Source organism: Rutidosis leptorrhynchoides, chromosome 1 (assembly GCF_046630445.1).
Source record: "Rutidosis leptorrhynchoides isolate AG116_Rl617_1_P2 chromosome 1, CSIRO_AGI_Rlap_v1, whole genome shotgun sequence".
Lineage (NCBI taxonomy): Eukaryota > Viridiplantae > Streptophyta > Magnoliopsida > Asterales > Asteraceae > Rutidosis > Rutidosis leptorrhynchoides.
Genome location: NC_092333.1, coordinates 596,866,326 through 596,880,843, shown reverse-complemented (window position 1 = coordinate 596,880,843; position 14,518 = coordinate 596,866,326).

Below are 14,518 nucleotides of genomic sequence, written 5' to 3'. Positions count from 1 at the left end.
TGTAATGTTGAGTCTCGAAAATTTTGAAACTATATTCATGAAATCAATTACCCTTTTGACTATGCCCAATGATTCACGAACAATTAATTATAAATAGATATGTGTGTGTCTATATAAATAATAATTCAAAACATAATTTGAAATATTATATGTTGTTGTTATTAAAAATTAATAAAATAAAAATAGGATATTGTAATAATTATTATTTAAAATATATCTCTATATATAAATAAAGTATATTAAAAATAAATATTAAATGATTAAAATACTCGTTTGATGTTTTGATTGTTATTAAGCATGTTAAATTCAAACTTATGTAATTTTAAAATAAACGGTGATACGAAAATGAGTTCTATAAATTTTAGGCTTATTAAAAATGTATTTAGGAACTATTTATTAAGTTTTAACACTTTTTATATTTTACCCATAAATGGGAGGGACAGTTGATGTAATTTTTATTTAACAATTTAAGAATCGAATTTTATAACATAATGACCAAAATAAATAAATAAAGTTAATTTAAAAATTTGGGATTTTTCTGGAAACCTTTATCCGCCACTAATTAACAACGGAACACGAAATAACAGTCCGTGAAAAACCGTCGGCACAAAGATACAATTACCCGGCTGCATTACTGTGTAAATAGGATCCAATGGTTACTGTGTTTGATTCTATTCTTTTCCACTATCTTATCTTACTATAGAACATATAAAATGATATATACATATATCTCATTTCCTATCTATATAGAGAGATTCATTATAAACACATATACAATATTCGATCATCTACTTCTTCCATCAACCTTGAACCAACCATCATCTCTAACACCCACAACATCACGGCCACCATCATCCATGCCACCATCACCACCGTAACCATCACTCTCTCTCCCTCTCTTGTTCGATTATAACACATCACCACCCTAGACGTTTTCCACTCACAATCACCGCCACCTGCAACTAATACTGTACCCTTGTTTCTTATTCGAACTGCAACACTAAAAGACTGCTGCTATAGGTCCGATTACTACTAATATTTTCTTTTCTATTTTCAATTACTACAAACATGGAACCACCAATTTAATAAAGCCAATGGCCTACCCAAGACTTTATGCACGTCATTTTTTTTTATTTTAGATGACCAACACTTTGTGAAGTGAAAACACCACTTGGAATATTATAAGTGTTAGAAGAGATGCACTACATAAAGCATTCATTTTAAACCAAGTATCCACTCATGTATTTACGGTTTCTGTTCCTATCTGTTTTTAATTAAAACCGAACCCCACAAAACCCCACTCATGTTATTACGGTTTATATTGAAACCCACCTGTTGCTTGTTCTTTGCTGTTGAAACCATGAGCCAAACCACCATTTTTTTTAACAATCACCACCATCATCAGTTACACTGCTACAACAGCTTACTTTTCCGTGTCTATAAATTCCAAGTTCGAGTTAAAACAGATTGGTGGTGGAACATGTATGATCATACTTAATTACTACATAAGGCATTTTAAAAATGCATGTGGGACAAAGTGGAAAATATCATGGCAGACAAGTTCCACTTGATTAAAGGATTAGGAACAGATTAGCTATTTGATTGGGCCACATAATATTTTAGTTATTGTAGTGGAGCACATGATGAATTAATTAAGCGACTTTTGACGTATAAAAAGAAAGATTATTTGTTGGCTGCTTTTCGATGGTTTCCAGAATAGATACAAGCACCGATTTTTTTTTGTTTATCACTTTATTCAAATTTCGCAAGGGCCATTTAAAATACCATGGACTTATTTCGTTTGTGAAGCTTGGATCGAGAGTTACAATTGTTAATTGGACCGAAGATAGTGAATTACAATTAGTGGGAAAATAAATAATTAGGAATGGGGCCGTGAGGAGTAAAAAAAAAGGGGTCGAATAAATTATGTTTGTGGGACAAACCATACATCACTTGGCCGACCAAATTGAACTAGGGAATTTAAGTCACATTTTTTTTTAACTTGATAAAGATAAACAATGATGGTGATGTGCCTTGATGATGAGGAACATGAATTTTGATTATGATGTAATGATCATGATGATGACAGAATGATCATGGTTAGATGAAGCGAACGATTGATAATGATTACAGTGGTGATTAAGTTATGTTAATGAATAGGTTATGATTAAGTTATGATCTTGATGATGATGTTGATAGAAGTTAATGGAACGATTCTTAGATGATGATATGTGAATTAGACTTAGGATATGATGACGATTAAGTTAATATGATGATGATAATAATTTGGTTATGTTGGTGATAATCAAGACGATGATGATAAGGTGTTATGGTTACGGATAGTTTTACTAGTGATGATGATTCGGGTTAAGAATGTTATCGGGTTAGCGGGATGTCGCGGGTTCAAACCCGGACTTGGGAATTTTTTTGTTAAAAGGGATACTTCTTTGAGGTTCGTGAATCCGAGGCCAACCCCGCATTGTTCAGTTTCGACATATGTATTTTTACTACAAAATACACTATAGTGAGTTTCATTTGCTCCCTTTTTAAATGCTTTTGCAATATATATTTTTGGGCTGAGAATACATGCACTGATTTTATAAATGTTTGACGAAATAGACACAAGTACTTGAAACTACATTGTATGGTTGGATTATTATACCGAATATCACCCCTTCAAGTCTGGTAACCTAAGAATTTGGGAAATAGTCCCTAATTGACGCGAATCCTAAAGATAGATCTATGGGCCTAACAAACCCCATTTTGGAATTTGGAATGCTTTAGTACTTCGATTTAAATGGTGATTGCGATTGTCAATATTAATGGCATACTTGCGAGTATGCGGGGGATATTCTATATGCATTATGTTAATGTCGGTTACCAGGTGTTCATCATACGAATGGATTTTTATACACTTGCGAGTGTAATGATATTTATGAAAATAAAATCTTGTGGTCTATTAAAATAATGGAAATGATTGTTATGATAAACTAATGAACTCACCAACCTTTTGGTTGACACTTGAAAGCATGTTTATTCTCAGGTACGAAAGAAATCTTTCGCTATGCATTTGCTCATCTTAGAGATATTATTGGAGTCATTCATGACATATTTCAAAAGACGTTGCATTCGAGTCATTGAGTTCATCAAGAATATTATCAAGTCATTTATAGTTTAGATATATTATGAAATGGTATGCATGCCTGTCAACTTACGATGAAATGAAAGTTTGTCTTTTAAAAACGAATGCAATGTTTGTAAAATGTTTCATATAGAGGTCAAGTACCTCGCGATGTAATCAACTATTGTGAATCATTTATTATCAATATCAACGGGTCATTTCAGTTGGTATCAGAGCGGTGGTCTTAGCGAACCAGGTCTTGCATTAGTGTGTCTAACTGATAGTTGTTTAGATGCATTAGTGAGTCTGGACTTCGACCGTGTCTGCATGTCAAAAGTTTTGCTTATCATTTCTTGTCGAAAATTACCTGCTTATCATTCTTAGTCTAGACATGTTTTACTGCATTGACTGCATGAATAGTGTATAGACAAAATTCATATCTTAGCGTATCTGATAATTCATATCTTAGCGTATCTGTTACTGTAGACCTTGCCTGACAGCTTCCGTAGATTCCTCCGTAACTTATGGGATTTTAGTATTATATATGCATATGTAAATTATGTATTGTAGGATACTAATCTACATCCTATAATCTAATTCATATCGAAAATCCTCTATCTGATCGTACAAGATGGATCCCTCAACCAGTTCGAATTCCTCGGATTCCGACAGCTATTCCAATATAGATATCCACCTGAGCTCCGAAAGCATGCGTCACTAGAATGAATCAACCAATCATTCATCCCCAAATTATCTGATGAGTTCGTAGTTGACTTAATCAATGGAGACAAGAAGAAGGCGATACTTTCCATCAACCAAATTTCCCTCTTGGCGATGAACCTGAAGCACTCACCGGTGAACCAAATCGAAACACCATTTTTACCCTCATTTCCCGAATATCTCGCCACGATTATATCCTATTTAAAATTCTAAACCTTATTCATTCGCTCGTTCCGACCGACAATCATCCCGAAATAATAAAAGAAGTCAACGAACTTCGCGCTCGAGTAATCAATCTGGAGAATATGGTGCACAATTTACCAACTTCAACAACATCACCGACACCAACAGTACCATCAATAGCAGCACCAGTATCATCAACAATCCATGCCTCAATATCGCATACTATACCTCGAGTATAATCATCATTCTACGTATTGTTCTACCTCATTTATCTTCGTTCAACATGGCGATTAGGTAATCTCTAATGTTTTAGAAATTATGTATTCTAGTTCTAACGATAAATCCAATGAGATTAATATCATTTTGACTCATTAAATCCATAGTTACATCTGAAGAAAATATATATGTATATATATTTTCATAAAGATTGTAATTAAAAGTTCTTTCGTACAAACTGTTAATGGTGAAAATATTTTAACGGGTAGGTAATACCCGAGGAATATTTAGATTTCACATTAATAAGTTACACTGTACATTCTTCGAATCTGATTCAACAGTCATTTACTATCCTACTTACATCCACGAGATATACGAATCCGTTCACCACAAAATAACCATTCTCATTCAATTTCATATTTGGATTTTGACTTACCAGAATCCAACAAGTGGCATAATGAAGAAAACATTGGACAAAATAAAATTTGTTAGAAACAAACAATTTAACTATGAGAAGAATTTTGTTAAGAATTCACGCTAACTGTTCCTAGCTAACTGTTCCTAGCAAACTTATTACATTTAATTATCGCAATTTTAATTCTCGCAATTTTATTTATCGTCATTTAATTTCTGTTATTTATTTTACGCACTTTAAATATCGGGACACGTTTACAAGGTTTTGACATATCATATCGACACATATATATACATATATATATATATATATATATATATATATATATATATATATATATATATATATATATATATATATATATATATATATTATTTGGAATAACCATAGACACTCTATATGCGGTAATGTTTGAGTTAGCTATACAGGGTTGAGGTTGATTCTACAATAATATATATACTTTGAGTTGTGATTGAGTCTGAGACATGTAACGGGTCACGACACGTATTAATTAATTCGAATATTATATATTAAACTATATATGAATTATTGGACTGTTAACTGTGGACTATCGACTGTGGACTAATAATATTGGACAATTAAAATAAATTAAAATATTGATTATAACATATGAAACTAAACAATTCTTCAAGTTGCCACTTGATTTCATCTTAAACCTCAATTGTATCTTGACGATTACAATCTGCATTTAAACCTTTCATGATCCTTGAAAACACCTAAATCGAGAGGATGAACCAACCGCACTTCATCTACGGAAGAAAAGATTGATGCATATTGTTATGCACCCGAAAAACTCTTGGAACCTGAGTAAATGTTTAACACGTATCTGTGCTAGCTCCTTGGGTGTTGTTATTACCGAAAATAACTTTGCAGTTCCTTTTCCAAATTAGCCAATTCTGTCACAGCTCCAGCAGGTCAACTTCGAATTTTCATTCAGATTAGCCTTATTATAACCTTGCTATATAAGTTTGCCTTTCGTCATCGTTACCGGGGAACCTTTTATATTCCACCATATTACCATCAGCATTTAATCAACTAAAAACATAATTCTCTTGAAACCACCTCGGATTGATGACGGATGATTCATATATGGTAGCATTAAATGCAGAGGAAACAGCAAAATTGTAGATGGTCTAAACGGCCAAAAGTTTGATAATAAAGAATGGAATGTTGGGAATGCTCGATCGAAAATTTTGGTACTGAAAAACGGATTGAGCTAACTCTGAAGGAGACCAAGGACAAATACAAGGACCATACCATATATTCAAAGAATCCAGGTAATTCTGGATCCGATGAAACCTTCAACGAATATCTTGCTCTGTACTCATGTTAAAATCTTGCGAAAAATCTTTCTTCATCAACCATCGAACTTAGAATTCCAAAATATCATTATAAATATCTTCGATATTTCTGAAGATATTTTCATAAATATTCTCGTCCGAAATTATTTATCTCTTCGTACTATCTATATTACATCATAAAGGAAACTACTTTAATTTCTAAATTTCTTTAAAATTCGAGTTTGAATTATGAATGATTTTGAAGTAGTGTTGGAAATTGATGCATGAGTTAGTATAATATAATGACACTTGATCAACGTAATTATATTACAGTAAGTCATGCTGAGTTTCTAATGGAACGTGATGATTCACAGATCATAACTTCATCATGTGCCATATTACACGACTCTTACATTCAACCTAATCTCCAAACATATTAAGAACATAACTTCTTGATAGTTCTATCTTTTCTCTTGAATTCTGGTAATTTGACAAATCAAATCGTGCTATTACGTTCTTTTTTATTTAGAACATTAAGTTCATTCGAAACTCCATACTTACGAATTCTGGACCATTACTCGCTTTACTAGCGATCGAGAAGATAATAAAAAGGCAAAGAGCTCCAAAATATAAGAGAAAATATAAAGCCCAATAACAACACGGAGGTTACAAACCGTAGATATTAATACGAATAGCAATATAAAGACACGGTATAATTAAGAATAGTATCACCTCAAGGTAATAGTAGAAGTAAACAGATTTTTCTGGTGAAAGATTGAAAAGAAGGATGACATAAGTGATAATTAGAAAAATATCAAGGATTAGAACGGGATTAAGCATTTTCACAATCTTTTGGATGTATGAACTAAGAAAGAAAGTATAGGAATGATGAGAATGATGGAACGGAAGAGTTTAATTTATAATGGAAATATCAGACAGAGTAATCAAGGCAGATCACCGTATTTAATATTAGAGATCTTAATTTCCTTACTCGCCGAAAATTCAAATCTTTTAGATTTCGAAGATTTTCTTTAAATCCCTTGAATTCCGGAATTCAACCAAGACAACGTTAAAAGTTAAGACGCACCTTATTTTCTAAAATTCAATCGTGACTACGTCAAAAGTTAAGACAAAACTTTTCATTCTTTTGTAATAGCTTCACTCGTACTCTTCGAGTAATCGAATTATCTCATCCATATTACGCAACAGTAACAAAACTCTATTTATCAGCTCATATTCGTCCGAAAAATATTTTTATTGTTAGTCATGGTGATCCCACTCAAATTTCGGGACGAAATTTCTTTAACGGGTAGGTACTGTGACGGCCCAAAAATTTCCGACTAAATTTAAACTTAATCTTATTATGATTCCGACACGATAAGCAAAGTCTGTAATGTTGAGTCTCGAAAATTTTGAAACTATATTCATGAAATCAATTACCCTTTTGACTATGCCCGACGATTCACGAACAATTAATTGTAAATAGATATGTGTGTATGTCTATATAAATAATAATTCAAAACATAATTTGAAATATTATATGTTGTTGTTATTAAAAATTAATAAAATAAAAATAGGATATTGTAATAATTATTATTTAAAATATATCTCTATATATAAATAAAGTATATTAAAAATAAATATTAAATGATTGAAATACTCGTTTGATGTTTTGATTGTTATTAAGCATGTTAAATTCAAACTTATGTAATTTTAAAATAAACGGTGATACGAAAATGAGTTCTATAAATTTTAGGCTTATTAAAAATGTATTTAGAAACTATTTGTTAAGTTTTAACACTTTTTATATTTTACCCATAAATGGGAGGGACAGTTGATGTAATTTTTATTTAACAATTTAAGGATCGAATTTTATAACATAATGACCAAAATAAATAAATAAAGTTAATTTAAAAATTTGGGAATTTTCTAGAAACCTTTATCCGCCACTAATTAACAACGGAACACGAAATAACAGTCCGTGAAAAACCGTCGGCACAAAGATACAATTACCCGGCTGCATTACTGTGTAAATAGGATCCAATGGTTACTGTGTTTGATTCTATTCTTTTCCACTAACTTATCTTGCTATAGAATATATAAAATGATATATACATATATCTCATTTCCTATCTATATAGAGAGATTCATTATAAACATATACACAATATTCGATCATCTACTTCTTCCATCAACCTTGAACCAACCATCATCTCTAACACCCACAACATCACGGCCACCATCATCCATGCCACCATCACCACCGCAACCATCACTCTCTCTCCCTCTCTTGTTCGATTATAACACATCACCACCCTAGACGTTTTCCACTTTCCACTCACAATCACCGCTACCTGCAACTAATAATGTACCCTTGTTTCTTATTCGAACTGCAACACTAAAAGACTGCTGCTATAGGTCCGATTACTACCAATATTTTCTTTTCTATTTTCAATTACTACAAACATGGAACCACCAATTTAATAAAGCCAATGGCTTACCCAAGACTTTATGCACGTCATTTTTTTATTTTAGATGGCCAACACTTTGTGAAGTGAAAACACCACTTAGAATATTATAAGTGTTAGAAGAGATGCACTACATAAAGCATTCATTTTAAACCAAGTATCCACTCATGTATTTACGGTTTCTGTTCCTATCTGTTTTTAATTAAAACCGAACCCCACGAAACCCCACTCATGTTATTACAGTTTATATTGAAACCCACCTATTGCGTGTTCTTTGCTGTTAAACCATGAGCCAAACCACCATTTTTTTTAACAATCACCACCATCATCAGTTACGCTGCTACAACAGCTTACTTTTCTGTGTCTATAAATGCCAAGTTCGAGTTAAAACAGATTGGTGGTGGAACATGTATGATCATACTTAATTACTACATAAGGCATTTTAAAAATGCATGTGGGACAAAGTGGAAAATATCATGGCAGACAAGTTCCACTTGATTAAAGGATTAGGAATAGATTTAGCTATTTGATTGGGCCACATAATATTTTAGTTATTGTAGTGGAGCGCATGATGAATTAATTAAGCGACTTTTGACGTATAAAAAGAAAGATTATTTGTTGGCTGCTTTTCGATGGTTTCCAGAATAGATACAAGCACCGATTTTTTTTTGTTTATCACTTTATTCAAATTTCGCAAGGGCCATTTAAAATACCATGGACTTATTTCGTTTGTGAAGCTTGGATCGAGAGTTACAATTGTTAATTGGACCGAAGATAGTGGATTACAATTAGTGGGAAAATAAATAATTAGGAAAGAGGCCGTGAGGAGTAAAGAAATAAAAGGGGTCGAATAAATTATGTTTGTGGGACAAACCATACATCACTTGGTCGACCAAATTGAACTAGGGAATTTAAGTCGCATTTTTTTAACTTGATAAAGATAAACAATGATGGTGATGTGCCTTGAAGATGAGGAACGTGAATTTTGATTATGATGTAATGATCATGATGATGATAGAATGATCATGGTTACATGAAGCGAACGATTGATAATGATTACAGTGGTGATTAAGTTATGTTAATGAATAGGTTATGATTAAGTTATGATCTTAATGATGATGTTGATAGAAGTTGATGGAACGATTCTTAGATGATGATATGTGAATTAGACTTAGGATATGATGACGATTAAGTTAATATGATGATGATAATAATTTAGTTATGTTGGTGATAATCAAGACGATGATGATAAGGTGTTATGGTTACGGATAGTTTTACTAGTGATGATGATTCGGGTTAAGAATGTTATCGGGTTAGCGGGATGTTGCGGGTTCAAACCCGAACTTGGGCATTTTTTTGTTAAAATGGCTACTTCTTTGAGGTTCGTGAATTTGAGGCCAACTCCACATTTTTCAGTTTCGACATATGTATTTTTACTACAAAATACACTATAGTGAGTTTCATTTGCTCCCTTTTTAAATGCTTTTGCAATATATATTTTTGGACTGAGAATACATGCACTACTTTTAGAAATGTTTGACGAAATAGACACAAATACTTGAAACTACATTGTATGGTTGGATTATTATACCGAATATCGCCCCTTCAAGTCTGGTAACCTAAGAATTAGGGAAATGGCCCCTAATTAACGCGAATCCTAAAGATAGATCTATGGGCCTAACAAACCCCATTCTGGAATTTGGAATGCTTTAGTACTTCAATTTAAATGGTGATTGTGATTGCCAATATTAATGGCATACTTGCGAGTATGCGGGGGATATTCTATATGCATTATGTTAATGTCGGTTACCAGGTGTTCATCATACGAATGGATTTTTATACACTTGCGAGTGTAATGATATTTATGAAAATGAAATCTTGTGGTCTATTAAAATAATGGAAATGATTGTTATGATAAACTAATGAACTCACCAACCTTTTGGTTGACACTTGAAAGCATGTTTATTCTCAGGTACGAAAGAAATCTTCCGCTGTGCATTTGCTCATCTTAGAGATATTATTGGAGTCATTCATGACATATTTCAAAAGACGTTGCATTCGAGTCATTGAGTTCATCAAGAATATTATCAAGTCATTTATAGTTTAGATATATTATGAAATGGTATGCATGCATGTCAACTTACGATGAAATGAAAGTTTGTCGTTTAAAAACGAATGTAATGTTTGTAAAATGTTTCATATAGAGGTCAAGTACCTCGCGATGTAATCAACTATTGTGAATTGTTTATAATCGATATGAACGGGTCATTTCAACCGCCCGTAAATGGGTTGTACCGTATCCTGCTGATCCATTTGTGCGTAAGGTCGCCCGCTCAGTGCCGTCTACTTCTAGTGCTACATCCGCATCATCTGGACCATCTGCACCACCGACACCACCCACCATCGAGGAGCTGACGAGGGAAGTGCATGCCTTACGTACTCGGGTGACTGAGCTCGAGGACCAGGTGTCCCACATGATGGACATCATTTACCCACCTTCACCCTAGGACTGTTGTATTAGATTTCATTATGTACTCCGTTGGTAGTTTCATGTTTTTCATTCTTGTATTGTACGAACTTTATGAAGTTGTATGCAATTTTATTATTATGAATGGAATTACTGCTGTTTGAATTATTGTGCGACGTTTATTTTAAGTTGTTACATGTTGGTTTTTGTGCTATCTGGTACCAGTTTGCCATGCTTAGTTAATGTGTATTGTGTTGTTTCCATATCGATCACCCTGTGCTATGACGTTATTGATTAATGATCAATGGTGTAACGACCCGACTTTTTTGACTTTTAATTATGTTTATTTCTTTCATGAAATAGTTCTTTTGTGCGTACTGTGATAGATTATATTCTGGGATCATTAATTATGTTAATTACTTTCGTTAATGCCTTGCAACGTGCTTTTAAGTACTTAATTACTTAACGTGATCCTTGATTGCATTTACGACCGTTAGTGTCACTTAAGGATTTAAAACGAGATACGAACATGGTGCACGTTAAACTTTTGTCATAATTGGGATATTATGACTGCGTAAACGTAATTGTTATTTAGTAATGGCAATTACTTGGTTTTATGGTCCCTTAATTAAGCTTAGTGTTTACTAAGGCTTACTAGTCACCTTAATGGACTTTATCTTGGTGGACTTCCAAGGCCCACCCTACTTACTTGATGGACTCACTTAATGGACTAGTTAATAGACTAATTTAGCCCATTAAGCATAAGACAAAACCCAATTAGTTAATTAGACAAGATTAAGCATGCTTGGTACCATATACTTACACTTTTTAGCCTTTTGTTCCATGCCACCCAACATGTACAACCACCACCATGTACCACCATCCAATAGCAAGCAAATGGTCCCCCCACCCCCATGCTAACCATCGGCCTAAGGGTCACCACCAACACCACCACTTCATTTTAAACATCTCATTCTCATTTCAAAAACACACACACTTATTCTCTCAAATTTTTCTCCGCTTTTCTCTCATCTTTTCTTGAAGAAACTTGAAGGTTTTGATTCTTTTTCTCTTCTTTTTCCTCTCAAAACCGTAACATCATCATCATCATTGTTATTTTTGGATTTTGGTTTTATAACTTCAATCCTCATGATATCTTGCAATCTTTGATCTTTTTTATGATAAAGAAGCAAGAACAAGGATCAAAGCTTTGTAGATTTTGGTTCTACATGAACTTGTAACAACTTTTAAGATCAAATTACTTTATGATCTTCTTCATGTTCAAGTATTGGAACTTTGAGGTTCATTTCATGAAGATTCAAGTTTATGACTTGATATCTTTTTATATAAAGGATCCTTACTTGAACTTGTTTATTTTTGACTTTAAATCTATCTTTTATGTTATGGAATTCGATTTGTTTAAGTTACATGGTCAAAGATTACTTGTTAAACTTTGATCTCATAAATCTTGTAACCAAAGTCTAACTTTGAAAGTTCAAGAACAAGAAAGTTTAAGCTTACTAGTTTACAACTTTCACACATGTAAGATTGATCTAAGATATATAACTTATGGTCATCTAACTTGTTAAAACAAGAATTCATTTATTTGTGTTCACTTTACTTTACAAAATCTAAGTTTCATAGCTTATGGTTGTGTAAAGTTGAAAGTCTAAGTGTTTTGACTTAGGGTTTCACCAAGAACATGAGATCTAGACTTTTTAGTCTAAGATCTTTAATATCTAGTTAAGATCTAAGCTCTCTAGCTTAAGGTCTTGATTATTTAGTTTGATTCAAAGTTTATAGCTTTATAAGCTCTCTAGTTAAGATCTAAGCTCTCTAGCTTAAGCATCAAGGATGAGAACCGTGATGAGCATCAAGCACCAAGAATCCCACTGGAGCACCTTGCTTACTGTTTTCTGGATCTGATCAACCACCTGGGCTACTGGAAAAGTTGATTTCCAGATATTTCAGTTCGATTGGATGACTTTTCATTTAATACTCGTCTTAATCCGATATACGGTTTAGGATTTATAGCCTTCCGAAAGTCACTACGTCTCTGTAACGTTGTGCTGAAATTTCTGACCTACTCGTACTTAAACCATCACCACGGTCAAACGAAGATGAGTTTGATTCTGAAAATTGGTGGTGGTTGGAGGACTCACATACGGAGCAATGGCCACTGACTACGCGTCTTTTCGATTTGTATAGAGGTCGTAGAAGCTGAACGAAGTCAGCCTTTGTTTCGATCTCTATTCTTGATTGAAACCTACTTTACTCTTTTGATTGATGATGAATGATGATAATACTTAAGACTTAATTTACGTACTTTCAAATCTTTGGGAACGATTTACTGACTTATTAACTTTTGACTTAGGTTGAGGACCTTTCGGACCAACTACTTGCTTACTTATCTCGTATCGACTTTTAATGCTTATTCACTGTGAGTTATAGCATCCCTTTTTACTTAAACTATTTTTGGGACTGAGAATACATGCGATTTTTATGTTTTACTTACTAGGCACGAGTACTTAAACTTTATTATGTGTGGGTTATACAACGGCATAAACATTCCCCTTAGCTCGGTAACGTTTAATCATTGGTTTCCTAACCATGAACGCGAATCTTAGATATGGATCCATAGGGTTTGACATCCCCACTCGGGCTAGTCGCGCTAGCATTTAATGGGTGTTTAATACTTCATAGACTTACGCACTCGCCAAGTGTACTTTTAGGGGGTGATATTTACGTTAAGTTAGTTACCAAGTGCCCACGGTTAAGCATATACTTTTCATACTGTTTTGAATACGAAATCTCGTGGCCTACATTACATTATTGTTACAATTAAACTATAGCTCACCAACATTCGTGTTGAATTTTAAGCATGTTATTTCTCAGGTGCTTAGACGTTTGATGCTTCCACTGTATTAGTCTCGCTGTTAGACTGGCTGTGTAGACTCCCGCTGCTTTTGTTTAGAGATGTCTCTGCATGAAACTTTTACTTTGCATTCACGAACTATGTTACTTTTGAACAATGAATTTGTAATGACCTTTGAGTCTCGTACTTATGTTATTGCTTTCTATTCGTAGAAGCACACTATCGTTTGTAAAATTTGACGTCGGTAAAGACGTTACCCCTTTTTATGATTGCAAACTTGTGACGATCACTTCAAATCCATATGGACGAACACGTCATTCATCGATTTCATTGCGAGGTATTTGACCTATATATGATACATTTTGTAAATATTGTATTCTTTTGAAAAGGTACACCATAAATGAATATTTAAGTCAAAGGTTTTCGACATCTGATGATTTTTACATATAGACAATCACCGTAATATAATAGTTTACAATAGTACTTCCGTTGACAATGCAGTCAAAATAAGATACATGGTGATGATTTGGTGAATGCAATGTTTCTTTGAAAAATATGCCATGTACGACTCCATGCACATAGCTTGTCTAACATATAAGCAAACAGCGGGAGACTTCTAGGGAACCTGAGAATAAACATGCTAATAAGTGTCAACACAAAGGTTGGTGAGTTCATAGTTTTAATGTTATGCATAATCTGTACATAAAGGTGGATCACAAGATTTCAGTTGTTTCATCCAGAAACGTTTATCA